Here is a 25,946-nt window from a genome sequence, read left to right as displayed (position 1 = left end):
TGGATTTCACAGCATGACGACAGGGAAACAGCAATGGATACCATAATGTCTCTTTTTCTTAAAAGTAGCTGTTCATTTCGTCACGTGTAATGCAATCAAATCTCATAAACTGTTTAGGAGTTCTAGGCATGTATAAGCCTTTATATGTTCTAGGCATGTGTCTTTGTGCATTAGAGGGAAAAACAAAACAAAACAAATTATTAGAAAAACAAGAATCACAAAAGGCAAATACAAATAATAGCAAAGAGCTCAAAAACAATGACAATACAGGCCTTCTAAAACAAAGTGGTAGGAACATAACTAAGGTTGATATTTTACAGTGATCTTCAAAAGAGTTCCTCAGATCACTAGACAATCACGCAAAATTGTTCCAGTCCTACGAATGTTAACTGTTTTGTACTAAAAACTAACAGAATTTTTAGCACAATCATCTTAGCTATCCTAAGTGTTTATAGAAATCTAGATATTTTTTCTTTTCCCTTCCTTGTTTTTCTCCTTTTCCTTGACATAGTATTTTTCCCACCTTTGAGCAGAATCTTACCTTTTCATGTATTTATTGAAGATTTTGTACCTTATGTAGTCTTACCATTTCTTACACTAGGGAGACAATATGGTATTTACACATGTGAGTTCCATTTATTTCACTTATGAGTATGGTCTCAAGTTGCATCCATTTAATTATATGTTGATATGATCATTCTTTATAGCTGAGTAATACTCCATTGCATAAAAATACCACATCTTTTTTTTTTTTTTTTAATTTAAGAGGAAAAAGAGAAAAACACAAAACAAACCAAAGCAGTGTAAGGGTACACGTAATACAGGACTACAAAAAAACAAAACAAAACAAAAAAAACCAAAACAAACAAACAAAAAAAACCATAACAGTAAGAAATCACCTGTTAGTAGATTACATATTATCATCTTGAAAATAGTTCCTGAAATCACAGTATCAAAGAATACAAGGTGGACATTCAAACAGGGAGACTGCAAACAGCTGTGTTCAATGATCCAAAAACATTGATATAGTCAGCTATTTAACACCCCTAAACACACTTGCTGTTATATCCATTAGAGCTCTTTTTCTTTCTTTTTTTTTTTCCCCTCTCTTTTTTACAACAAAATTTACACATTTTGGATTTTATTACTCCTTAGTGCTTATTACTTTTTTGGGGGGGGGGAAGAATACAGTCAAATATGGCAAAACAAAGCTGTCAGTCAATACCAAGGATAGACATAGCACATGGTGTAGAACAGAGTACAAGTTTATCAACAATGGTTATCAACGTTGTCCCTTGTTTCCTTAAAAAGAATTGTCTATCTCATTAGATATTATAAAGTTGGACAAAACAGTAGAGAACAAGACCAATAAAACTTAGGCATTGTAAACATTACAGGACTTCCAAAGAAGACAATAGTCAAACCAGAATGGGTATCTTAGTGAATCTTATTGTCTTCAAAGTAGTTGTCTATGTCTTCAAACCTGATACTATCATATAGAATGGAACAGAGTCTAATCAGTCAAAACAAGATCCTGGGAGTACTACAGGACTTCAAAACAAGTTAATAGGAAATCAAAAAGAGTTACTATTTATATATCCTAATTTTTTGAATTTTTTCTTTAATTAAGACAAACATAAGAAATGACTAAATAATTTTTTTAAAAGAATAAGGGGGAGATTGAGATAAAACAGGACATAACAATATAACAATAGAGGTCACAGCATGACTGTTTCAACAACCTAGTACTTCACCACCATATAACCTGACTTAAGAGTAGTTACCATAGTATCTTTTTCCTTGAAATATTTGGATAAAACTTCATATACTCTAGCTTCAAATATTTTCATATCAAGAAGCCCAGAATAAAGCATTTCTAATTAATGAGTGAAAACTTTATAAGGTTCCAAGGCCATCTAATGGGGAATCATGATTACCACATATTTTTATATATTTGAATCATTACTTACATTAGGGAAACTATTCGGTATTCACACATGCGAGATTGATTTATTTCACTTATGAGTATGGTCTCAAGCTGCACCCATTTATTGATAAATATCTCAATGTGATCCTTCTTTATAGCTGAATAATACTCCATTGTATAGAAATACCACAACTTTTTTATCCATTCCTCAGTTGATGGACACTTCAGTTGTTTCCAAGATCTGGCGATTACAAATTGTGCTGCTATAAACATAGGTGCACATATATTACTGTGGTATGATGCTTTCACTTCTTCTGGGAATATGCCTAGAAGTGGAATAGCTGGAATAAATGGGATTTCCAGTCCCAACTTTTTGAGAAATCTCCAGACAGATCTCCACAAAGGCTGTACCAGTCTACACTCCCACCAGCAGTGCAGGAGAGTTCCTTTTTCCCCACAGCCTCTCCAGCATTTGTTGTCGGTTTTCTTGATCCTGGCCATTCTTTCAGGAGTGAGATGGTATCTCAGTGTGGTTTTAATTTGCATTTCTCTAATGACCAATGATGATGAGCATTTTTTCATGTATTTATTTGCCATTTGCATTTCTTCATCTGAGAATTGCGTATTCATCTCAGATGCCCATTTTTGGATTGGATCTTTGAATTTTGGAGGTCTGAGTTTCTTTAATTCTTTGTATGTTTTAGACAAGAGTCCCTTGTCTGAGAGAGAGTTCACTAAAATCTTTTCCCAGTTTGTGGGTTTTCTTTTCACTATGCTGGAGATTTCTTTTGACATGCAGAAACTTTTTAATAAGAAGTGGTCCCAGTTATTGATTCTGGGAAGTATTTCCCGTGCGGTTTGAGTCCTGTTCATGAATTCTTTACCTACTCCTATGTCTCCAAGGTTTCTACCTAATTTGTCTTCCAATAGATTTAGTGTTTCTGTTTTAATATTCAGATCTTTGACCCATTTAGATTTTAATTTAGTACATGGTGATAGACATGGGTCTAGCTTTAGTTTTTGGCAAATGGAGAGCCAGTTTTTCCAGCACCATTTATTAAAGAGACTGTCGTTCTTCCAGTGAACCTGCTTGGCTCCTTTATCAAAGATAAGGTGGTTGAGTGTGTTCGTAGTTGTGGTTGTATCTTCTAATCTATTCCACTGATCTTCGGCTCTGTTTTGATTCCAATACCATGTTGATTTTACTACTGTTGCTTTGTAGTATAACTTCAAGTCAGGGATTGTGATGCCTCCTGCTTTGTCTTTGCTGCTTAGAATTGCCTTTGCAATTCTAGGTCTCTTCTGGTTCCAGATGAAATTTAGGAGTGATTTCTCTAGATCTATAAGGTATGTTGATGGTATTTCTATTGGGATTGCATTGAATCTGTATAACAGTTTTGGGAGAATGGCCATCTTCACAATGTTTGTTCTTCCTATCCATGAGCAAGGGATGTCTTTCCATTTTCTGAGATCATCTTCAATTTCCTTTTTCAGTGTATTATAATTTTCACTGTATAAGTCTTTCACTTCTTTCGTAAGAGTAATTCCTAAATATTTCATTTTTTTGCTTGCTAATGTGAATAGTCCAGTTTCTCTTATTTCCCTCTCTGTAATTTTGTTGTTCGTGTATAGGAATGCTATTGATTTCTGAGTATTGATTTTGTATCCAGCCACATTATTGAATTTATTTATTGTATCTAAGAGTATTTCAATGGAGTTTAGGGGGTCTTCTATGTAGAGTATCATGTCATCTGCAAACAATGATAATTTAACTTCTTCTTTTCCTATCTTTACCCCTTTTATTTCTCTTTCTTGCCTAATTGCTCTGGCTAGTACTTCCAGTACTATATTAAATAGGAGTGGTGATAAAGGACATCCTTGTCTTGTGCCTGATTTTAAAGTAAAGGCTTTCAATTTTTGGCCATTTAGTATGATGCTGGCTGTTGGTTTGTCATAAATGGCCTTTATTATATTGAGGTAAAGACCATTTATTCCAATTTTCTGTAAAGTTCTTATCATGAATAAGTGTTGGACCTTATCGAAGGCTTTTTCTGCATCTATAGAAATGATCATGTGATTCTTATTTTTGGCTTTACTGATATGGTGGATTACATTTATTGATTTGCGTATGTTGAACCATCCTTGCATTCCTGGGATGAATCCCACTTGGTCATGGTGTATAATCTTCTTGATGATTTGCTGGATCCTATTTGCCAATATTTTATTGAGGATTTTTGCATCTATGTTCATTAGGGAGATCGGTCTATAGTTCTCTTTTATAGTTGGGTCTTTCTCAGGTTTTGGTACTAGAGTAATATTTGCTTCCAGGAATGACTTAGGAAGGATTGCTTCCCTTTCAATTTCATTGAATAGTTTGAGGAGTGTCGGCATTAGGTCTTCTTTATATTTCTTGTAGAATTCTGCAGTGAATCCATCTGGGCCTGGGCTCTTCTTGGTGGGTAAGGCCTTAATTACATTTTCAAGTTCATTAGCAGAGATTGGGTTATTCAACAGTTTTATATCCTCTTGATCTAGCTTTGGCACTTCATATGCTTCTAAGAATCTGTCTATTTCTTCTGTGTTATCAAACTTTTGAGAGTAGAGGTTTTTGAAATAGGTGTTGATGATCCTCTGTATTTCTATTGGGTCTGTAGTGATTTCTCCTTTTTCATTTCTTATTGCATGAATTTGAGCTTTTCTTCCCTTTTTTAAATAAGGTTGGCTAGGGGCTTATCGATTTTATTTATTCTTTCAAAGAACCAACTCTTTGATTCGTTGATTCTTTGGATTGTTTTCTTAGTCTCTATTGCATTGATTTCTGCTCTGATTTTTATAATTTCCTCTCTTCTTTTGGCTTTGGGCTTGACTTGCTCTTCTTTTTCTAGCTGTTTGAGGTGTAGCATAAAAATATGGAACGCTTCACGAATTTGCGTGTCATCCTTGCGCAGGGGCCATGCTAATCTTCTCTGTATCGTTCCAATTTTAGTATATGTGCTGCCGAAGCGAGCACACCACATCTTTTTTTATCCATTTCTCAGTTGATGGACAATTTAGGTTGTTTCCAAGTATGGCTATTACAAATTGCACTGCTATAAATATGGGTGCACATATTATCACTGTGGTATGATGCTTTCAATTCTTCTGGGAAAACACCCAGATGTGGAATAGCTGGGGCAAATGGAACGTTCAATATCAGGTTTTTGAGGAACCTCCAAACTGACCTCCACAGTGGTTGCACCAGACTACACTCCCACCAACTGTGCAGGAGAGTTCCTTTTTCCCCACAGCCTCTCCAGCATTTGTTGTTGGTAGTTTTCTTTCTTTTTTTTTATTTAAGGAGAAAAAGAAAAAAACAGAAAAACAGTACAAGTAAAAAAAAAGTTAAAAAATAAACAGCAAGAAATCACTAGTTAATAGATTACATATTCTCATCTTAGAAATAGTTGTTCATTACAAAATTGAAGCATATTAAAGTGGACTTTCAAACAGTGAGAGTGCAAACAGTTTTGTTCAATGATCCAAAAAAAACCCGAGTAATATGGTTATCTATCTTATACACTTAAACATCTATGCAGTTATAACTCTTAGAGCACTTTCTTTTCTTTTGTACAATGACAATTACACATTTTGGGTTTTATTAGTCCCACAGTTCTTATTACTTTTTTTTGAAGAGAGTAAAACCAAATGTGACATAACAGGACAGAGTCAGTCAAATCAAAAGGATGGACATAATAGATAATGTAAAAACAAAATACAACGTGATCAACAATGGTTACCATAATGCCTCTTGCTATTTTAAGAAGAATTGCCTTCTAATAAAATATAATAAAATTGAACAAAACAGTAAAGAATAAAATTGAACAAAACAGTAAAGAATAAAACCAAAGCATTGGAGACATTACAGGACTTTAAAAGAAGATAATAGTCAACCGGAATGGGGGTCATAATGAATCTTATTGTCTTCACAGTTTTGCCTATACTTTCGAACTTGGTACTATCAAGCAAAGCAGGATAGGGGAAAATCAGTCAAAACAAGATGGTGAGGGCAATACAGGATTTCAAATCAAGTTAATAGGAAATCAAAGTAGGTTACTATAATGTATCCTGCTATTTTTTATTTATTTTTCCCTTAATTAAAAAGATAAAAAGAAAAAAGTAAATAATTTTAAAAAGGGGGGGGATTGAGATAAAAGAGGGCATAACAACAGAACAGCATAGGTCAAAACATAACCATTTAAGCAAAATAGTGTTTCACCACAAGATATCCTGACATAAAAATAGTTACCATAGTGTCTCTTTCCTTGAAATCTTTGAGTATAACTTCGTATACTGTAGCACCAAACATATCAAGACACTATAAAACCATTCAAGAGAATGACATTATTACAGGGCATTTAGAACCAATTAACAGAAAATGAACAATGGTTTCTGTATAATCTCCTTGTCTATAAAAGTTTTTACTTATATTATCATATATAATAAAATCCAATAAGATTCAACCTTTTAAGACCAACGGAGACAGAAGAATACAAGTTTGATGGGACTTTAAAACAAAATGATACTAAATCAGCACTAGCTATTATGATGTCTTGTTTTCTCCAAAATAGCTGTTCCTATCACCCGATCTCCTCTGCCTCATTTATGTTGAGCTCTTTTTCTGTTGTTTGTTGTCAGTTTGTCTTCTTCATTATGCTTTCTGCTCCAATCACTGTGAGACCCACAGAGACCTGGGCAGCCTATGCTGGGCCCACCCCTTCAGGTGGCTTCACCTACTGAAAGCTTCACTGTTAGGGTGCACCTCACCTTCCGGTGCTGGGACCTGGTTTGGGCTAGCCTACTGGGTCTTAAGGCACTCCCCACCAATCCCGCTTGAGAGGGGAATATTCCACTAAGGACACTGCAGCGTCCTGTTCCAGCTAGTCTGCCCCGTCCCAGTATGTCCTTTGCTGAAGCCTCCTACTCTGTGGAATGGTCTCCAATCCGCTCACTCACCGCAGGTCGATGCAGGGCTCCTGGCCAGTCCCGCTCTCAACTCCATTCAACGCTTCCCACTCTCAGAGCTTTTGCGCCTCTCTCCTTGCCATGCCGATTAGGATGCAGCAGCGGCTGCAGGAAATTCAAATCACAGCTTCCAGTGGCACGGGGTCCAGCTTCCGCGCTGAGACCTTATCTGTTCCTGTTATATCACCGGGATTGCGTTTCCAGTTGGTTTCTCTTAGTTTAGTTCGTTCCTGGGTCAGCAAAGTATATCTCCCCTTGCTTAGGATTTCTCGCCCGGCACCATTCCTGGATTTTAAGTGCAGTTTCTCATAGAGCCTCCGAAGCTGCTGCTATCTATCCACCATGAGCTTCAAAGTCTTATCACGAGATAAATATCCTTCTTATTACGCTTTTTTTTTTTTTTGGTCTTTTTCTTTTTTATCAGTACCAGGGATTGAACTCATGACTGCCTGCTTGCAAGGCAGGTACTTATGCCACTGAGCTAAACCCCCAGCCCCTGCCCTCTTATTACTCTTGAAGTCAGGGACTATTTCCAGTAGGTTTGAAATCTCCATCCAGGTATTTTTCTTCTTGTCTTAAATCAAGGCTCAATATTAGTAATGATGTCTCAGATCTGAGAATCAGTTTTTAGAGGTTTCAGTCCATACTCAGTTGGTTCCAAGGCAGGGCGGCATGGCAGGGCCGCAGTTCATGGCAGCTGCAAACAGCAAGGTGGAATTTGGCAAGAGTCGTTGTTAGTTTTCTTGATCCTGGCCATTCTTCCTTGAGTGAGATGGAATCTCAGTGTGGTTTTAACTTGCATTTCTCTAATGAGTAATGATGATGAACATTTTTCCATGCCTTTATTTGCCATTTGTATTTCTTCAGCTGAGAACTGTGTATTCATCTCAGATGCCCATTTTTGGACTGGCTCTTTGTATTTCAGTGTTTTTTTTTTTTTTTTTTTTTAATTCTTTGTATATTCTAGACAAGAGTCCTCTGTCAGAGGGATAGATCACTAAGATTTTTTTCAAAATTCATGGGTTGCCTTTTTACTCTGTTGGAGACTTCTTTTGACATGCAAAAACTTGTTAATGAGATGAGATCCCAGTTATTGATTCTGGGAAGCATTTTCCATGTGGTTTGTGGTTTGTTCAATTCTCTGCCTACCCATAGGTTTTCAGAATTTCTATCAACTTTGTCTTCCAGCAGATTTAGTGTTTCTATTTTAATATTTAGATCTTTGATCCACTTTGACTTTAGTTTAGCACATGGTGATAGGTATGGGTCTAGTTTTAGTTTTCAGCTTATGGAGAACCAGTTTTTCCAGTACCACTTACTAAAGAGACTATGTTTCTTCCAGTGAATGTGTTTGGTCCCTCTGTCAAACATAAGGTGGCTCAATGTGTTTGTAGTTGTAGTTTCCTGAAATCTATTCTACTGATCTTCAGATCTGTTTTTATTCTAGTACCATGCTGATTTTATTACAGTACTTTGTAGTGTAATTTCAGGTCAGGAATTGTGATGCGTCCTGCCTAGTCTTTGTTGCTCAGAATTGCCTTTCCTATACGAGGTCTTTTCTGGTTCTAGATGAATTTTAGGAATGATTTCTCTGGACCTATGAGTTATGCTAGTGGTATTTTGATTGGGATTGCACTAAATCTGTATAACAATTTTGGGAGAATGGTCATTTCCACAATATTTGTTCTTCCTATCCATGAACAAGGGATGTCTTTCCATTTTCTGAGGTCCTGTTCAATTTCTTTTTTCAGGAATTATTTCTTTTGTTAGATTGATTCCTAAGTATTTCCTTTTTGGGGGGTGCTACTGTGAAGGGTGTAGCTTCTTTTATCTCTTTCAGTGAGACTGTTGTTTGTGTATAGGAATGCTATTGATTTTTCAGTGTTGTATCTAGCTTTGTATCCAGTTAATTACTTAATTCAGTTATTATACATAGCAGTCTTTCAATGGAGTTTTGGGGGTCTTATATGTAGATATCATTTGCAAATAATGATAATTTAACTTCTTCTTTTCCTATCCTTACTCCTTTTATTTCTCTCTCTCTTGTCTAATTGCTCTGGCTAGTATTTCCAGCAATATATTGAATAGGAGTGACGATAATGGACATCCTTGTCCTGTTCCTGATTTTAGAATAAAGGCTTTCAGTTTTTGGCCATTTAACATGATGCTGGCTGCTGTTTTGTCATAGATAGCTTTTATTGTAGTGAGGTAAAGACCATCTCTTCCAATTTTCTGTAAGGTTCTTATCATAAATAACTGTTGGACCTTATCAAAAGCTTTTTCTGCATCATAGAAATGATCATGTGGTTCTTATTTTAGCTCTATTGACATGGTGGATTACATTTATTGGTTTGCTTATGTTGAGCCATACCTGCATTTCTGGGATGAATCCCAGTTGGTCATGCAGTATAATCTTACTGATTTGCTACATTCTATTTGCTACTATTTTATTGAGAATTTTTGCATCTATGTTCATTAGGGAGATTGGCTTACAGTTCTTTTTTGGTTGGGTCTTTCTCTGGTTTTGGTGTTAGAATAATACTTGCTTCCACAAAAGAGTTAAGGAGAAATGCTTGCCTTTCAATTTCATTGAAGAGTTTGAGGAGTCTCAGCATTAAATTTTCTTTCAATTTCTTGCAGGATTCCACCGTGAACCCTTCTGAATCTGGGCTTTTGTTGGTAAGGACTTAATTACATTTTTAATTTCATTATTAATTATAATTGGGTTATTCAGAAGTGCTACATCTTGATTCAGCTTTGATCATTCATGTTTCTAGGAATCTATTTCTTCTTCTGTGTTATCAAGCCTATGTAAGTATAGATTTTTGAAATATTAATGATCTTCTGTATTTCCACAGGGTTTGTAGTTCATTTCACCCTTTTAATTATTCTTTATTGCATCAATTTGAGTTTTTTTTTCCTTTTTAAAATAAGACTGGCTAGGGGTTTATGAATCTTATTCTTTCAAAGAACCAACTCTTTGATTCATTCTTTGTATTGTTTTCTCGGTCTCTACTGCATTGATTTCTGTTCTGATCTTTATAATTTCCTCCCCTCTTTTGGCTTTGGGTTTGACTTGCTCTTCTTTTTCTAGATCTTTGAGGTGTAGCATCAGGTTCTTTATTTGTGTTCATCCTGTTTTCCTCATGTGGGGATTCACTACAATAAATTTTCCTCTGAGTATTGGCTTCATTGCATCCCACAGGTTCCAGCAAGTTGTATTTGTATTTTTATTTGACTGTATTGTTTCTTTTTAAATTTCCTCTGTGACCCACTGATTACTCAGAAGTGTATTATTCAATTTCCATGTGTTTGTGGGGTTTTTGTAGTTTCTTTTGTCACTAATTTCTAGTTTTATAGTGCTATGATCAGGTAACATGCATGGGATAATTTTGAGTCTTTTGTATTTACTTAAGTATGTTCTGTGGGCTACTCAGTGGTATATTTTAGATAATGCCCCATGTGCTGTTTAGAAGAATGTATTTTCTAATGCTATTGGGTGTAATACTCTGTATATATCCACTAATCCATTTGTTCACAGGTATGATTTAGTTCTATTATTTCTTTGCTGATTTTCTGTCTAGTTGATCTGTTTCTGTGTCAATGGGGTGTTATATTCTCCCATTATAACTGTGCTACTGTTTATTTTTCATTTCTGTTAATACTTGCTTTGTATAGCTAGGTGCTCCCAAATTTGGTGCATATATAGTTAAGATTGTCATCTCTTCCTCTTGAAGTTTTCCCCTAACTAGTGACCTTCTTTATCTCTTTGGATCAATCTTGGTTTGAAGTTCATAGTGTCTACAAACAGTATCTAAGCCTCCTTTTGTTGGTTCCTGTTGCAATTTCCAACCTTTGAATCTCAGTCTATGAATTTCCTTTTGGGTTTAGTGGGTTTCTTGTATACAGCATATGGTTGGATGTTGTTTCTTGATCCATTCTCCCAGTCTGTTTCTTTTAATTGCTGAACTAAGTTCATTTATATTAATAATTAGGTGATATATATTGGCTTATTTTTGTCATGTTATCTTTTTGCTGTTGGTTATTTTTCCCTCTAATTTTTTGCCCTGATTGCTGCTTTTCTTTTCTGTTGATGTTCTTGAAGGAAGTTATTTTTATGTCTATTTAGAATATCTTTCAGTACTATTTGCAGAGTTGGGTTTGATAGTCATGAAGTTCTTCACCTGTTCTTCCTCATGGAAGTATCTTATTCATCTGTCAATTTTGAAGAACAGTTTTTCAGGGCACATCAATCTGCGTTGAAAGTCATTTTCCTTTAGGATCTGAAATACTTCACCCCATGCTGCTCTTGACTTCATTGTTTGTGTTGAGAAGTCTGCTGTAATTCTGATGGCTTTCCTTATTGGTGATCTGCCTCTTTTCTCTAATGGCTTTTAATATTCTGTTGTTAAGCTGGATTTCTGGGATGGTGATTACTATATGTCTTGGTGCAGTTCTATTTTGGTTATGGCTATTTGGAGTTCTATATGCTTCACTGATCTGTTTCTGTTTCCATTGTCATGTTTGGGACGTTTCCAGCTATTACTTCTGCAAATAGCCTCATCGTTGTTTGTCTTTGCATCACCTTGCAGCTGTTGAATCCCTGCTTCCTGATTCTATGTGATTTTAAAAGATTTTTCCTTTCCTGTTCACTACCATTTTGTCTTCAAGGTCTGAGAGGCTATATTCCCTTTCATTGAGGAGGTTTTGCCAACTTTCAATGGAATTTTTGATTTCCTGTATATCTCTTTGAATCTGTATCATGCATTCTTTTTGTTTCTTATATTGTTCATTCAATGTTTCCAACCTTTTTCATTGTTCCTCTTTTTTTTGGTACCAGTGATCAAACTCACAACCTTGTGCTTGCCAGGCAGGTGCTTAAGCCACTGTGCTAAATCTCCGGCCCTGTTCCTGTAATTTTTTTAACTATGTCTTCTTTAGATGTGTTCAGAATTTCTTTCATTACATTTATCATTTCTTCTTTTACCTGGGAGATTATTTCTGATCTGAGTTCTTTTATAGCTTCCCAGAGTTGTTCCTTTACTTCAGTCACTATCATTTCAGGAGTTTCAGGTGCACAGTTTACATTTTCTTCTATTTCCATGTCTCCTTGGCTTGCTTGGGATAGGCTGGAGGTTTGAAATTGCATTTTGCTGTTGTGTTATGTTATTTTCCTATATTCTCTTAGGGAAGCTGAAGGCAAGGTCTCAGTTGTTTCTTGGGTTGTGACTATTTATCCCTATGTAGGGAGTTTCCCCAGTTGAGTGGAGGCTGTTAAGACAGGCCACTCATGGTAGCTGGACGGTGCCCATGCAGTTCAGGAGGGACCTTCTTTTGGGTTCTCTGGTGATGGGGGACTCTTGGCAGGGCCCTACCAGTCTGAGCTCTGCCCAGGCTTCCTCGTGTGATGAAAATCACATTTTTGGCTCGTGAGGTGGAGCACAGAAGCTCCAGGCCATTTGGGGTTTGCTGGGTGGAGCCCAAATAGGCCCAGAGGGACTTTTCTGTGGGTCTTTGGTGATGGGGGACACTGTGTGGGGCCCTATCAGTCTCTGAGTAACAAAACAAGCCTTCTCTGTGGGATGGAAATTGTTGTGCTCACTTTCTGCTCAGGAAGCCAAGTGCAGGCGGCTCTGGGCCACTCAGGGGTCACTGGGAGGGGTCTTACTAGGCCAGGAGGGACCTTTCTGTGGGTCCTCTGATGATGAGGGATGGGAGGTGGGGCCCTACCAATTTCCAAGTGACACGCCAAGGCTTTCTCATGTGATGGAAACCGCTGTGCACACTTTTAGCTCCTGAGACAGAGCGCAGGTGGTTCAGGGCCACTCAGGAGTTGTTGGGCAGGGGCTTTTAGTCTGTATTTAGTTGGCTCTAAGACAGTGTGGCTTGGGGGGGGGGGCAGCCATTTATGGTTGCTGCAAACAGCAAGGCCTGAAATGGTGAGACATATCTTTTCCTGGTTGTTACACCATATCCTGGCTCTACCTCTAGGTGGGTATAGGTTTCACAACACCAATCCAAGTGCTAGACAATGAACCAATCACAAACTCATAATTGCATGAGGTTTGGGGGCCACTGACATAAACCATGTAACCCCTGGCCCCCAAAATCTCATGTACATCCTTTATACAAAAGACATTTAGTCTACTTCTAAGAGTTGCCAAAGTCCTAACAGCTTTAGCATTGCTGAAAATTCTAAGTCTCAAGTGTTTCTACACCTATGGCAAACACTTAACTGTAACTACCTGTATAAATGAAACAAGGTTAAATATTTTTAAAATGCAAAGGCGCAAGACACACGTTATCATTTTAAAAGTTGTAAGTGGGGAAATATAAAGCATTGGAAACAAAGGAAGTCTAACATTCAGCAGGGCAAATGTTAAGTTTTAGAGTTTTATGCTCAGCATTTGAAGCAATCTGGTTGTAAACTCTAAAAGGCTTGGGTGATTTCACTCCATGGCAGTTTTAGGGATTTTAGCTGCTGTAGCTTTCCCCTTAAGCCCCCTCTGCTCGGTTTTTGAAGCTTTCCTTGGATGATTCATATTTCTGGCTTTTAAAAAAACTTTTGGGGTCTCTACTACACTGGATTTACCCTCACATCTTTACATACCGCCCTTCTCAGGGGCACACTGCTTGGCTTTCCAGGCCAACGAGGGTGGAAGCTATCTTACTCTCAGAATTTGTTTTTTTTTTTTTTTGCGCCTAAAATCAGTGCCACATGGATGCCACCAAGATTTGCTGTCAGCTGGAGCAGTAGCCAGGCTTTTTTTTCCTCGTGGCTATAGGGGTTGAGTGGCTGGGTCACTGGGTTCTGTGAACCAGATTGTGAGGAAAAGCTCCTCTATGTTGCTGCCATGTTGGAACCTCATGTGGACTCCACTGCCATTCTAGAGCATGATGCTCTACAACTTTTTCCTGAGCAAAGTCTTTCACTTTGAAGTTTTGAGACTGCAAAGGATGGAGACCTGCTGCTCCCTGGGATGCCCTCTGGCCATCTTTTTTATTTCTCTGTTTCTTCTCAGCAGTTGAAGTTTTAGCTCTATCTTTACAATCCACAGCTTTACTGGAGGTTTTGTTTGTTTGTTTGTTTGTTTTGTTTTCACCAAACTTACAACATTTTAAATTATCCTGCAGGGTTCTTTGCTCTTGATTTATAACATAAATCTGGCTAAAAGCCTCCAACAATAACCATGCCACTGACTCTATGTTTGACTGCCTTGAAAGTTTCTTTGCCAGATTAATCAGTACTCTGCCCTTAATCTCACTCTCAGGTAAAGGCTCTGGACATAAGCAAAATGCAGACAAATTTTCTGCTAAGTCATAACACACATGGTCTAGAGTCTAACAACCAATGCAGTCCTTCTTCCCAGCAGAAACCTTCCAAGCCTGGTTTTTACTGGCAGGCTTTCTATCAGCCTTCTGGTCTTCTGAGTTTTGACCAGAATCTCCCCTTCAGAATAACCTAAGCTGTTCCAATGGCATTCATTTAGGCAACATCTCCAAACCTTCCCAGACTCTTCCTATACGCCATTTCCAAAGGCTCTTGAACCACATAGTCCAATATAGTCACAGCAATGACCCCACTCTTGGTACCAAAATATGTCTTGATTACTTTTTATTTGTTGCTGAGACAAAATAGTTGATGCCCAAAATGAAGGAAGGAAAGGTTTATTTTTTATAGTTTTTAGAGGTTTTAGTCTAAATTTAGTTGACTCTAAGGCAGTGTGGCACAGCGGGACAGCCATTTATAGTTGCTACAAACAGCAAAGTGCAAACCACCAAGAGAGAGACATCTTTTTCCCTTTACATCATATCCTGGCTCCACCCCTAGATGGGTGTAGCACTCACATGACCAATCTGAGGGGGAGACAATAAACCAATCACAAACACATACCTGCATGAGGCTTGGGGCCACTGACATAAACTATGACAGATAGCTTGCTTCTTTTTGATTTCTTGTTCTCTTTCCCCATAGTTTGTGAATGGTGCTGACCCAATGGGAAAAGGACGGCTTCTGGCTGTCCCCTCAGTGGCCCGTGCATGGCCCTAACTCTCAGGGAGGGTTTGCTTCTTTTTGACCTCTTGTTCTCTTCCCCCAAAGTCTGAAAATGGCACTGACTCAAGGGAAAAGATTGATGTCTGGTTGTCCCTTCAGTGGCCCAAGCATGGCACTGATGCTCACAGAGGGCTTGTTTCTTGTTGACTTCTGTTCTCTTCCCCTGCAGTCCACGAATAGTGCTGACTTACGGGAAAAGGCTGGCATCTGCTTCTCCCCACAGTGGGCTGTGTATGGCACCCATTCATAGGGAGGGCTTACTTCTTAACTTCTTGTTCTCTTTCCCTTTGTCACAAATGGCCTTGTAGCCACTTTTAAGTGTATAGCTTAGGAGTGTTAATATCAGTGGATCCAATCTCTAGAATTCATCTTATAAAGTTTGCTATCAATATGTAATCATCAACTAGTGATTTCTTACTGTTTATTTTTCTTTGAAAGTATGTATTATTTCTACCCTTTTTCTATTTTGTTTAGTCTTTCTTTAAATAAAATTTTTAAAAAGTTTGCTATCCTTAAACAGCAGCTTAGAAATAATTCTAACAAATAGAGCTTCGTAGCCAAGTAAAGAACCTTTTTAATTTTATACAAAAGTTTTTCTTGCAGATAAAACTGACACAAAATAATCACAAGTTAGACAAAACAACAGAATAAATCTCTTGGGAGAGTAATGGAAAAGAAAAAAAATCAAAGAGTAAAAAGCACCATGAGATCATGAAAAAAACCTTGTTCACCCTGTTTCAAAACATCTGATAGTAATTATCAAATTACTATAGCATTTAGATCTCACTATTTTTAAAAACAAATTTACCTTGGCGTACCTGGCTAATCACAAGACAATATATAGATTAATGAAAGTATACTATAGCTAAAGTATGAGATGCAGCTAAAGTAGTGTTTAAAGGAAAATTTACAGCTAAAAACCCCTATACATTTAAAAGGAAACAGTTAAATCAGTAACATAAATTCTGCCATTGGAAACTAAAAAAGAAGTGTTAACCTCAAGTAGAAATACATAGTTAGACCTCATGATTTATGTCTAGATGGCCCCCAAAAGCTTCATGCAGTAACAGGCAGGAGGCTTCTGAAAGGTCCTTGAATCATGGGGATCCGATAACTACTTGTGATGGTGGAAGGTGGGTCCTGGTTGAAAGGTGGGTTACCGGGGGTCTGATTCAGGATATCTCTTCCTTTCCAGCTCCTCTCTTCTTTCTGCCTCCTGGATGCCATGAGGAGAGCAGCTTTCCTCCTCCAGACTCTTTCACTATGCCGCTTCTGCCTGGAAGCAGCCAACCATGCAAAGATTGAAATTTTTAAAACATAGGCCAGAATAAACCTCTATTCCTTCAGGTTGTGGGTGTAGAATATTGTGTCCCAGCTACAAGGAAAGTGACTATAACAAAACCCAAAAATTGAATTTTCAAAAAGACCAACAAAATTGGCAAACCTTTAGGCAGACTGACCAAGAAAAAAAGAAAAAGATTCAAACTACTAAAATCTAGAATGAAAAAGGCGACATTACTACTGATGTCAAGGAACTAAGGATTATAAGCATTCTGGTAGCAATGATCATACTTAGTACCCAAGAAACCAGGATTCCTGGAAGAAATGTCTGATTCTACAATATGCAAATATATGAACCAAGCCTGAGACATTTCATAATACCAGAAAATGAGTGCTGAAAACAAAATCCATAGACAAGGAAAATGTGAAAGCAATCAACTAGAAAGGGGCCAAAGCTGGAATAATTTGAGCAGCAAAATAAAGTACTATTAAATTATAACTAAAAGTATAAAATAAATGTCTATCAGTCACAATGATGCAAGTAAATGGGGTAGACAGTGCATACAGAATACCAAACCACTTTCAAGGAGAGACAGCTAAATAAGCTTGTTCACAAAAGTACAGTGTGGAAAGGGGGAAAAAAGACTACTACGCAGGAACCTGTAAAACATTCTTAGTCAGATTTCAAGGTCAATGTCAACAGTAATAAATCACATGATAGTATGTACTTTTGAGATGTGATAAAAATGACATTTGGTTTCTCAGTCTAGTAACAAAAAACACAACCAATCCCAAGTGAGGGACATTTCACAAAATATCTGACCACCATACTTCTTAAAACTAATAGAGTTATGAAAAACAAGGAATCTGGATTCTACCACTGAGGGCATCCTGGCAGGAAGACAGTGAGTCTGCCCTCTGCACTCCTCCATTGCATCCTGGAGGGTGGACTGGTGGGAAGACAGTGACCTTGTGCTCTGTGCTCTTCCATTCCATTCGGGAGAGTGGCCAGCTGGAAGACAGTGAGCCCAGGCTCTGTGCTCCTGCATTCCATCATGAAGGATGAACTGGTGGGAAGACAGTCAATGCCCACTCTGCACCCCTCCATTATATCCTGGAGGGTGGCCTGGATGGATGATCTTGAATCTGTGCTCTGCACCTCTCCATTCCATCCTAGAGGGCAGACCAGCTTGAAGTCAGTGAATTTGTAATTAGGGGTTCACCCACTGTATCCTGGAGTGTGGGCTTGGCTGTAAGAATGTAAGACTCAAGGGAACACAAGACCCCGGACAACAGCCCAGTGCACAGATGCATACAGACCTCTGGAGGGAGAAGTAATCAATAGGTCAGTAGCATGGAAGCATCTGAAGCAGCAGCAAGGAGTCAGCAGTTGGTCTCTGGAGAGCTCCACTGACAGAAGACCAATCTTAGTCCCCACATCCAGAGATCCAAGATCACATCTTACCCAGCACATCTCTGGGATGCAACATGGATATCAGCACAGAACTGTCACACCAGAATAAAATGAACACAGTCGTCTCTACGAGACTGCCAGCAGCCAGCTACAAGACTGGTAGCCAGTTCTGGTGGGGAGAAACAGCCAGCCAAGCTATCATGTGTCTGCCACCATTGGGGGAGCCTCGGAGTAGCCTCATGAGTCTAGAGAAGCCAGCTCTGCACTCCAGCACTGCCCTGGGAACCTAGGACAGGAGAAACCCAGGCGCCTAACCCATTCCTCTACACTGTAGATGGGCAGCCAACATGAGAAGTGCCTGGGACCTGACAGTCTGGTCCTGACAGTCTTGTCTGGAAGAACCCAGGAAAATGTCAAGATGAAGAAGCAAAAGCCAGTGCCTGGCCACCAGCTCATGCAGAGAAGGTCCAGTAGATATAAATATGGAAGAGATTGGAAGTGGCACACCTAAGTTTCTGAAGTGATAGTGACCAAAGCAGAAACATAACTTCATGAGGCTATAAAAGAAATTAGTTTAGAAATGCTGTCTCAGGTAAAAGAAATGAAAAACATAATAAAAAAATTGCTGAGCATATTTAAAGAAGACATGGATAAGAAAAATAGAGGAGCAGAGGAAAATGAGGGAAACCTTGAATGAACAGTATGAGAGAGATAGAGCATGTATGAAACAGATTCAAAGAGATATCCAGGAAATTAAAAACTTGATCAAAAGCAGGTGAAATCACTTGAAAAAAAAAGTCAGGTTTGCAGCTAGTGATTGTGAAAGGAAAGATCTCTTTAAAAGGAACCAGGAAACAACAATTCGAGGGCTGCAAGATGATATGATGAAAAATAATTTAAGAGGAATAGGTGTCAGTGAGAAAGAAGAGGTCAACAAAAATGAAATAATAAGAAGCGCAAAAATAATAAGAAATTTACAGAAGCGCAAAGCAGAAATGTGCCAAGCATGGGAAAAAGACCTGATCTAGAAATAAGTGAGGCATACAGAACTTCAGATTGTCATAACCAAAATAAATCTACACCCTGACATACAATAAAGATCCCAGAAATTTGGCACAAGAACTGAATATTAAAGGCTGTTAGAGAAAAGAAACAACTATATAGGAAAACCCATCAGAATCACGACAGGCTTCTCAATACAACCTATCGTTAAGAAGAGCTTGAAGTGCAGTATTTCAAGTCCTGAAAGGTAACAATTTCTAGCCCAGATTGATGTACTCTGAAAAACTAGCTTTGAAAATTAGTGGAAAAACATGATACTTCCATGAAAAAGAACAACTGAAGGAATTCATGAGCACAAACCAACTCTACAAAGAGCACTAAAGGATGTTTCAGGAATAGTGGCAGACAGGGATCACTGAGCAGGACGAGGAGTTGAATGGGGGAGAAAAGTAGGGAGCCAACAGCAGGAAAATAGCAAAAGAGAGATGAGCCGGTACATGTTGGCCCATAATTGTTAATGTAGAGGGTCTCAACTCACCAATAAAAAGAAACACAAGCAGAGTGGATTGGAAGACAGGGTCTATCAATATGCTTTATACAAGAAATATTTTTTTTTTCGCAGCACCAGGGATCAAACTCATGACCTCGTACTTGCCAGGCAGGCACTTGTGTCACTGAGCTAAATCCTGGGCCCACAAGAAATACATTTACCTCAAAAGGAAATTCATAGACTAAAAGTCAAAGGAGAGAAAATAATGCTCCATGTGACAGGGAATAAGGAAAAGGCAGGGTAGCTTGCCCAGCAACCTCAGGATGCATAAGAAAGATATGGCATTTTTTTTTCTCGTCTTTTTCCTTTTTATCGGTACCAGGGATAGAACTCACGACTGTCTGCTTGCAAGGCAGGCACTTATGCCGCTGAGCTCAATCCCCAGCCCCCAGGATATGGCATTTTTATACATTGGAAAGCTACTCAACTATAAAGAAAGATGACTTCTAGGCTCTTATTGGTAAATGGATTCAACTTGAGATCATGCTCATGGGTAAAATCGTTCAGAGTCACATGGATGAACATTGTTTTATCTGAGACTAAGGGAGTTAGTGGGGTCCAAAATGCATAATGGTATTTGAAAGTGAAAGAGGGTAAATCATCTGAAAAGGGAAGGTGGTAGCCATTGTTAATTTCTCATTATCTTGTTTTGAAGTCATGTATTGTTTTCATTGTTCTGTTTTGTTTGGTTTTATTCTGTTTTGTTTTGATTTTATTATATTGAATGGTATGGGCACCTGTTTCACAGATAAAAAGATTTATTATGGTAGCCATTGTTGTTTCCTATTATCTAGTTTTGAAGCCTTATACTACTTTCATTGTTTTGCTTTGATTGATTTTATTCTGTTTTGTTTTGTTTGGTCTTATTCTCTTCAAATATAAAAAAGGAATCTGAGGAATTACTAAGATTTAAAGGATTATAGGAAGATATCACAATTATATACAACATGACCTCCTAGATTAGGTCTTAGAACATTAGCTTTAAAAAGACTATTTAAAACCTAAGAAAATCTAGCTAGCACACAACTATAATCCCAGAACTTGAAAAGGTCATTAAGAGCTCATTTAATTAGAAATATGTGACATACTAATGTAAGATGTTAACAGAGGAAATAGTGCTGTATATGGGGACCCTGTATTATCTTTGCAATTTTTCTGTAACTCTAAAACTGTTCTAACAGAAAATTTTGTTTTTGAAAAAAGTATAATAAAGGAATATTATAAGTGACTATATGCCAACAATGAGATAACCTAGCTGAAAGATTCTTAGAAAGACATAAAATCGTAATAATGACTGACTAAAAATTGTAATGAGACTGAATCAGAAATTTCAAAACCTCCCATAAAGAAATGTCCAGGCCAGACAGCTTCACTGGTGAACTCTACCAAATGCTTACAAAATTAATATGACTCCTCCACAAACTCTTGCAAAAAATAAGAGAAGGAGTATTTCTCAAGTTATTGAGCCTAGTTTTACCTCGATATCAAAATCAGACAGGACATCACAGGAAAGTTATAGACCAATATCCATTATAAAGAGACTCACAAAAATAGCAGCAAACTATATCCATTAACATATAAAGAGAATTATATGCTATAATATCACAGGAATTCAAAGTTGGTTTGACATCTAAAAATCAATCAACAATACATTTTTATGATAAAAATACTCAACAAACTTGAATAGAAGGAAACTTCTTTTTTCTGCTAGAGGGACTATAAAAACATACAGTTAACATCATACTTAGTGGTTAAAAGCAAACTGATGTTTTCCTGAGATCAAGAAAACAGCACGGATGTCCATTTTTATATCTACTTAACATTGCATCTGAGGTTCTACTGAGAACAGTTAAACAAGAAAGAAAGAACATCAAGCTAAAAAGAAACAAGTTATAGTATCTCTGCTCACAGATGATGTGCACTTATATATAGAAAATCCTAAGGAATATATTTAAAAATTACTAGAGCTAATAAATGAGTTCAGCAATGGCAGGAAACAGTATTAGTACTCAAAAATAAATTGTATTTCTAGTGGTAGTGAATGATCTGAAAATGAATCTAAGGAAACAACTCCATTAATAAATAGTGATAAAAAATATTTAGAAATAGCATTAATTTACTCCATTTATTAATGCTATTTCTAAATATTGAAAACTACAGAATATTGATGAAAAATTAAAGATTAAAATGAATGATATTCCACATTTATGGATTAGAAAGCTTTATGTTATTAAACATAGCAGTACTCCCCAGACACATTTAAGATTTTAAAATCTTACTTGCCTTTTTCATAGGAATTGCCAAGTTTGTGCTAAAGTTATTTAAAATACAAACGGCCCAATAAGAAAAAGTTCTGAAAAGGAAGAACGAAGCTACAGGACTCATACTTTTTAATTTCAAAGTGTATAATGTAGGACTGACACAGAGACAAATATTTAGATAATCAATGGGATAAAATTGAGAGTTTAGAAGAAAAAATCTTTTATTTGTAATCAATTGATTTTTGGGGGGTATAGTGGGGATCGAACTCACAACCTCAGACTTACCAGGTAGGCACTTGTGCTGCTGAGCTAAATCCCCAGGCCCCTATCAATTGATTTTTAAAAGCATTTCAAGACAATTTTATGAGGAAAGGAAACAGTCTTCAACAAATATGGCTAGACAACTGCATGTCCATATGCAAAACAACTTAGCTGACTCCTAGGTCATAGCATATACAAAACTTAATTCAAATTGGATCACACATTAAATGTGTGAACTAAAATTATAGAAGAATATATAAGATTACATATTCATTGCTTGGGTCAGGCAATGAGTCCTATGATACTAAAAGCATAAGCAACAAAAGAAAATATTAGGTAAAACTATACTTAATTAAAATTTAAAATTTTGTAATCTACAGCTCGATCCTGGGCTGGAACCTCCAAAACCAAATTACCATTTTCTTCTCTACAAGTTAACTGCCTCAGGTATTTTGTTGAAGTGATGGAAAACTGATTAATACAGCTATTTCAAACCTACTAGGACAGTTATAAAAAAAGATTCACTGGCAAGAACATGGAGTAATCTGAACTGTTTTGTAAGTTTCTGATAGGAATGTACAATGCTAGAACTGTTTTGGTAAATAGTTTCATAGATCCTTAAAATGTTAAACAGGAGTTCCAGGAAAATGTTGGAGTGGTAAGGAACAACAACTCAGCCTCTCCAAGATTTGGAATCCAGACATTAGAAAGAAAGAAAGAAAGAAAGAAAGAAAGAAAGAAAGAAATAGAGAGAGAGAGAGAGAGAGAGAGAGAGAGAGAGAGACAGAAAGAGAGGGGGAGGGAGAGAGAGAGGGAGGGAGAGAAGGAGAGAGAGAGAAGAAGGGAGAGGGAAAGAGAGACACAATATGAGACAGACAGACAGACAGACAAAGAGAGACAGACAGACAGAGACACCCAGGAAGAAGGATTTGACAGGAAAACTACAACCTACAGAGAAACTGAAGAGCCAGAACACAGCGCAGAGAAGGGAAGGGACAATCTGTACTTTATCCCTGGCTCCCAGCTCATGGGAAAGAGACTGAATATATAAAGTGAAAGTTAAGAGATTCCAGAGGGCTTTAGAGAGAAACGTAGCAGTGGAACAAACCTGTAGACATTTTGATACGCAGGGAAACTGGGATTTTGTTCCCATGTGAGTCCTTTGACAGACAGGAGTTGGTGAGTGACATCAGTACAAATATCCACCGTATCCCCTGATAAAGTGGTCAGATGACATTCAGGAAAGGGTTGACTGTTTGAACCCAGGACTCAGAGCAGCCACGGAGCAGCTTTACTTCAGGGCTCCCAGGGCTACGTTTTCTCTATGACTGAGTGAAAGATGGACAGCTGAAACAGCTGTGGTTAGGCTAGAAAGAGATCATCTGAGGGATCTGAGCAAAGGGACACAGGCCCCACCCTTGTCCTAAAGCAACTGCCTGCTGGTGTCTGCATCCTGCAGGTTTCTGGGGTCTGTCTTTTCTATGTACCAGTGTGAGCAGGGACACATCTTGACTGGGATACCACCCCAAACTTGTAGATCCTGGAAGAAAACTACACATTCAGAATAATAGAGAATGTTTTTTCCTTTTCATGCGTGTATACATTTTTCTTTTCTTTTCTTCTCTCTTCTTCACTAATTTCCTGGGGTTTTAGGAATTTTTACTTTTCTTTCTTCTTTGCATCTCCTCTGTCTTTTTTAAACATTTTTTTCCTCTTCTCCCAAGAGTACCATTGGTGGCCAGCGATGCATGCAGGGTTGAGCTGGCTCTTCTCCCCACCCATGCTGGCTCCCCTCTTTTTCTTTTATCTCTTGTTTCTCATCAGGTTTTTCTCTTGGCTTACCATCATATCCCCCTGTAAACATCTTCCACTCCCTAGTAGGACCTTTGTATCATTTCTTTCTCCTGGTTCTCATACGATACAGTTTAAAGAGTTCAATTTCTCCTCTTGCATTCCTCTATTTCCAAACCCTATATATTTAATAAATAACCATAAAGCTTTATTAATCTTTTGGTAGTTTACTTCATAAAATTATGGTTGAATTCTTTTTTTATTAGCAGAGACATAGTTCTTGTATTTGGTATATATTAACTGTAAGTAAATACATCAATTGTCTTAAAATTTACACTATAATTGTGGTTTTCTTTTCTAGGGTTAAGGGAAGCATATAATTGGTTTTTCACTATATGTCAATATCAAATTTGTCTTGGAGTGCTTTAGTGGTTTGCTTGACATTACAGGGGTTGCAAAATTCCTGTTATTTCTCTATAAACCAATACCTTTGTGACATTAACAATACAATATTCTGAGAAAACTAGGTGTTGAGATAATTATACTGCATCCTTCCCCTCCCGAATTAACCAAGGTGGTCAGATTCGGGGAGGGGGCAAAGGATTATTGTTAGTCATACCCAAGGAAGATCACTGAAAAGTGAGTAAGGGGATCTATGTAAAAAAGTCTCATACTATAAGCATCGAGAAGCCACAATACGAAACAAACAAACAAAACATGACAAAACAAGACATGAACACTAAATTCTTCCCAAAACCTCCAACTCCTCTGAAGCCAGTCAGCATTGAGGGAGAGAAAAGCTTAATAAGCCACACACTGGAATTACTCAAAACCATAACAGAAGATGTTAGAAACAGATCAGAGAGGTACTTAGGAGGATCACAAATTAATATGACTAAACACATAATGGAAGTAACAACCAAAAAATGCAGGAGCTTTAAGAAGGCACTAATAAAAAGCTACATAAACTCAACAAAAGATTATAAAACATGAATGACTAGTTTAGCAAAGAATTAGAGTCCATGAAAAGATTTCAATCAAAAATGCAGGAAATTAAAAATTATATTGAAAGTATGTCAGTAGAAGCAACCAACATGAGGACAAAATTTCAGAACTAGAACACAATAATGTCTTCAAAGACCAGCTACTTAAAGATATCTTAAATTCAACCAGAGAACATGATCCAACAGCTGCTAGGATGATGCAAAGAAGACCAATCTAAGTGTAATTACGCAAGTGAAAAATCAGAAGACAACACAAATGACATAAAAACCAAACCTGTTCACAGAAATAATGGCAGAGAACTTCTCAAATATATGGAAGGAAATAAGCATACAGATAAGGAATATAGAACCTTGAACAGCCACAAGCAAATGAGTACCACGTTATATGCAAAGTACTAAAAGTCCATCACAGCAGTGGAATCTTAAAACTGTTAAGAGAAGTGAAATGAATCACATATAAAGGTAAACCAAATAGAATTACAACAGATTTCCCAACAGAAAACTTTAAAAGCCAAAATAGCTTGCAGTGAAGTGTTTCAAGCCCTAAAACATAACAACTTCCAGTTCTGACAAGGTACACATCCAAAAATTTATGACCACCAAACCAGCATTACAAAAAGTTCTCAAGGATATTCTAGAAAGAGACAAGCCAACAATGCCAATATATCAAAAAGAGTGACAGCACCTGATGGAGAGAGCAGCTAAACAAAAGGAGAAAAAATAAGGAAATCAGCAATAGAAAAATAATACAGTGACAGGCACAAGATAATACTTCTCAGAAACAACTCTTAGTGTGACTGGTCTCAATTCTCCAACAAAATACAGACTGCCAGAATGAAGGAAGACACAAAACCTAATAAATGAAGTGCACAAGAAACACATGGAATTTAAAAAGAAACTCACAGGTTACAAATCAAAAGATAAAAACAATATTCCAGGCAACATGAATCGGAGAAAACAGAAGTAGCTATCCAAATCTCAGACAAACTGGATCTCAGACAAAGTGGATTTCATCTTATCAGATGAGATAAGTAAGGTAACTACATATTGGTTAAGGGAACAATTCAGCAGGAAGTGATACACACCACATACTAGCACATCCATCCTCATGTTGGTTGCTTCTACTAATAAACACGATATCAGATAAATACTAATGCAGTTGTAATGAAAGACTTCAATACCCCACTGCCACAAATGAACAGGTCAAAGAAACAAAAAGTTAAAGAAATACTATAGTTAAACCAAACCTTCAAGAAAATGGACTTAAAAGATATTTATAGAGTATTCCATCCAACAACAGAATTCACACTCTTCTCAGAGCACATGGGACCTTCTCCAAAACAGAACACATACTATCCAATAAAACACGCTTAAGTAAATGTGAAAAAATCAAAATTA

The 25,946-nt window shown here is 37.4% G+C and overlaps 1 protein-coding gene and 1 non-coding gene across 2 annotated transcripts in view; both read right to left on the bottom strand.

The window, feature by feature from the left end:
• Nucleotides 1-25,946, bottom strand: part of Pard6g (par-6 family cell polarity regulator gamma) — a 113,840-nt gene that overhangs the window by 63,432 nt on the left and 24,462 nt on the right. The window lies entirely within an intron of this gene.
• On the bottom strand, nt 4,831-4,937 carry LOC111755073 (U6 spliceosomal RNA). Its single transcript, XR_002789663.1, has one exon. It is a non-coding gene; the product is annotated as a U6 spliceosomal RNA (small nuclear RNA).

Source organism: Cavia porcellus, unplaced genomic scaffold (assembly GCF_034190915.1).
Source record: "Cavia porcellus strain 051 isolate PalLab524CR breed Dunkin Hartley unplaced genomic scaffold, mCavPor4.1 scaffold_20, whole genome shotgun sequence".
NCBI lineage: Eukaryota > Metazoa > Chordata > Mammalia > Rodentia > Caviidae > Cavia > Cavia porcellus.
Note: the sequence above shows the minus strand (reverse complement) of the source record. Positions and strands in the feature narration are given on the sequence as shown.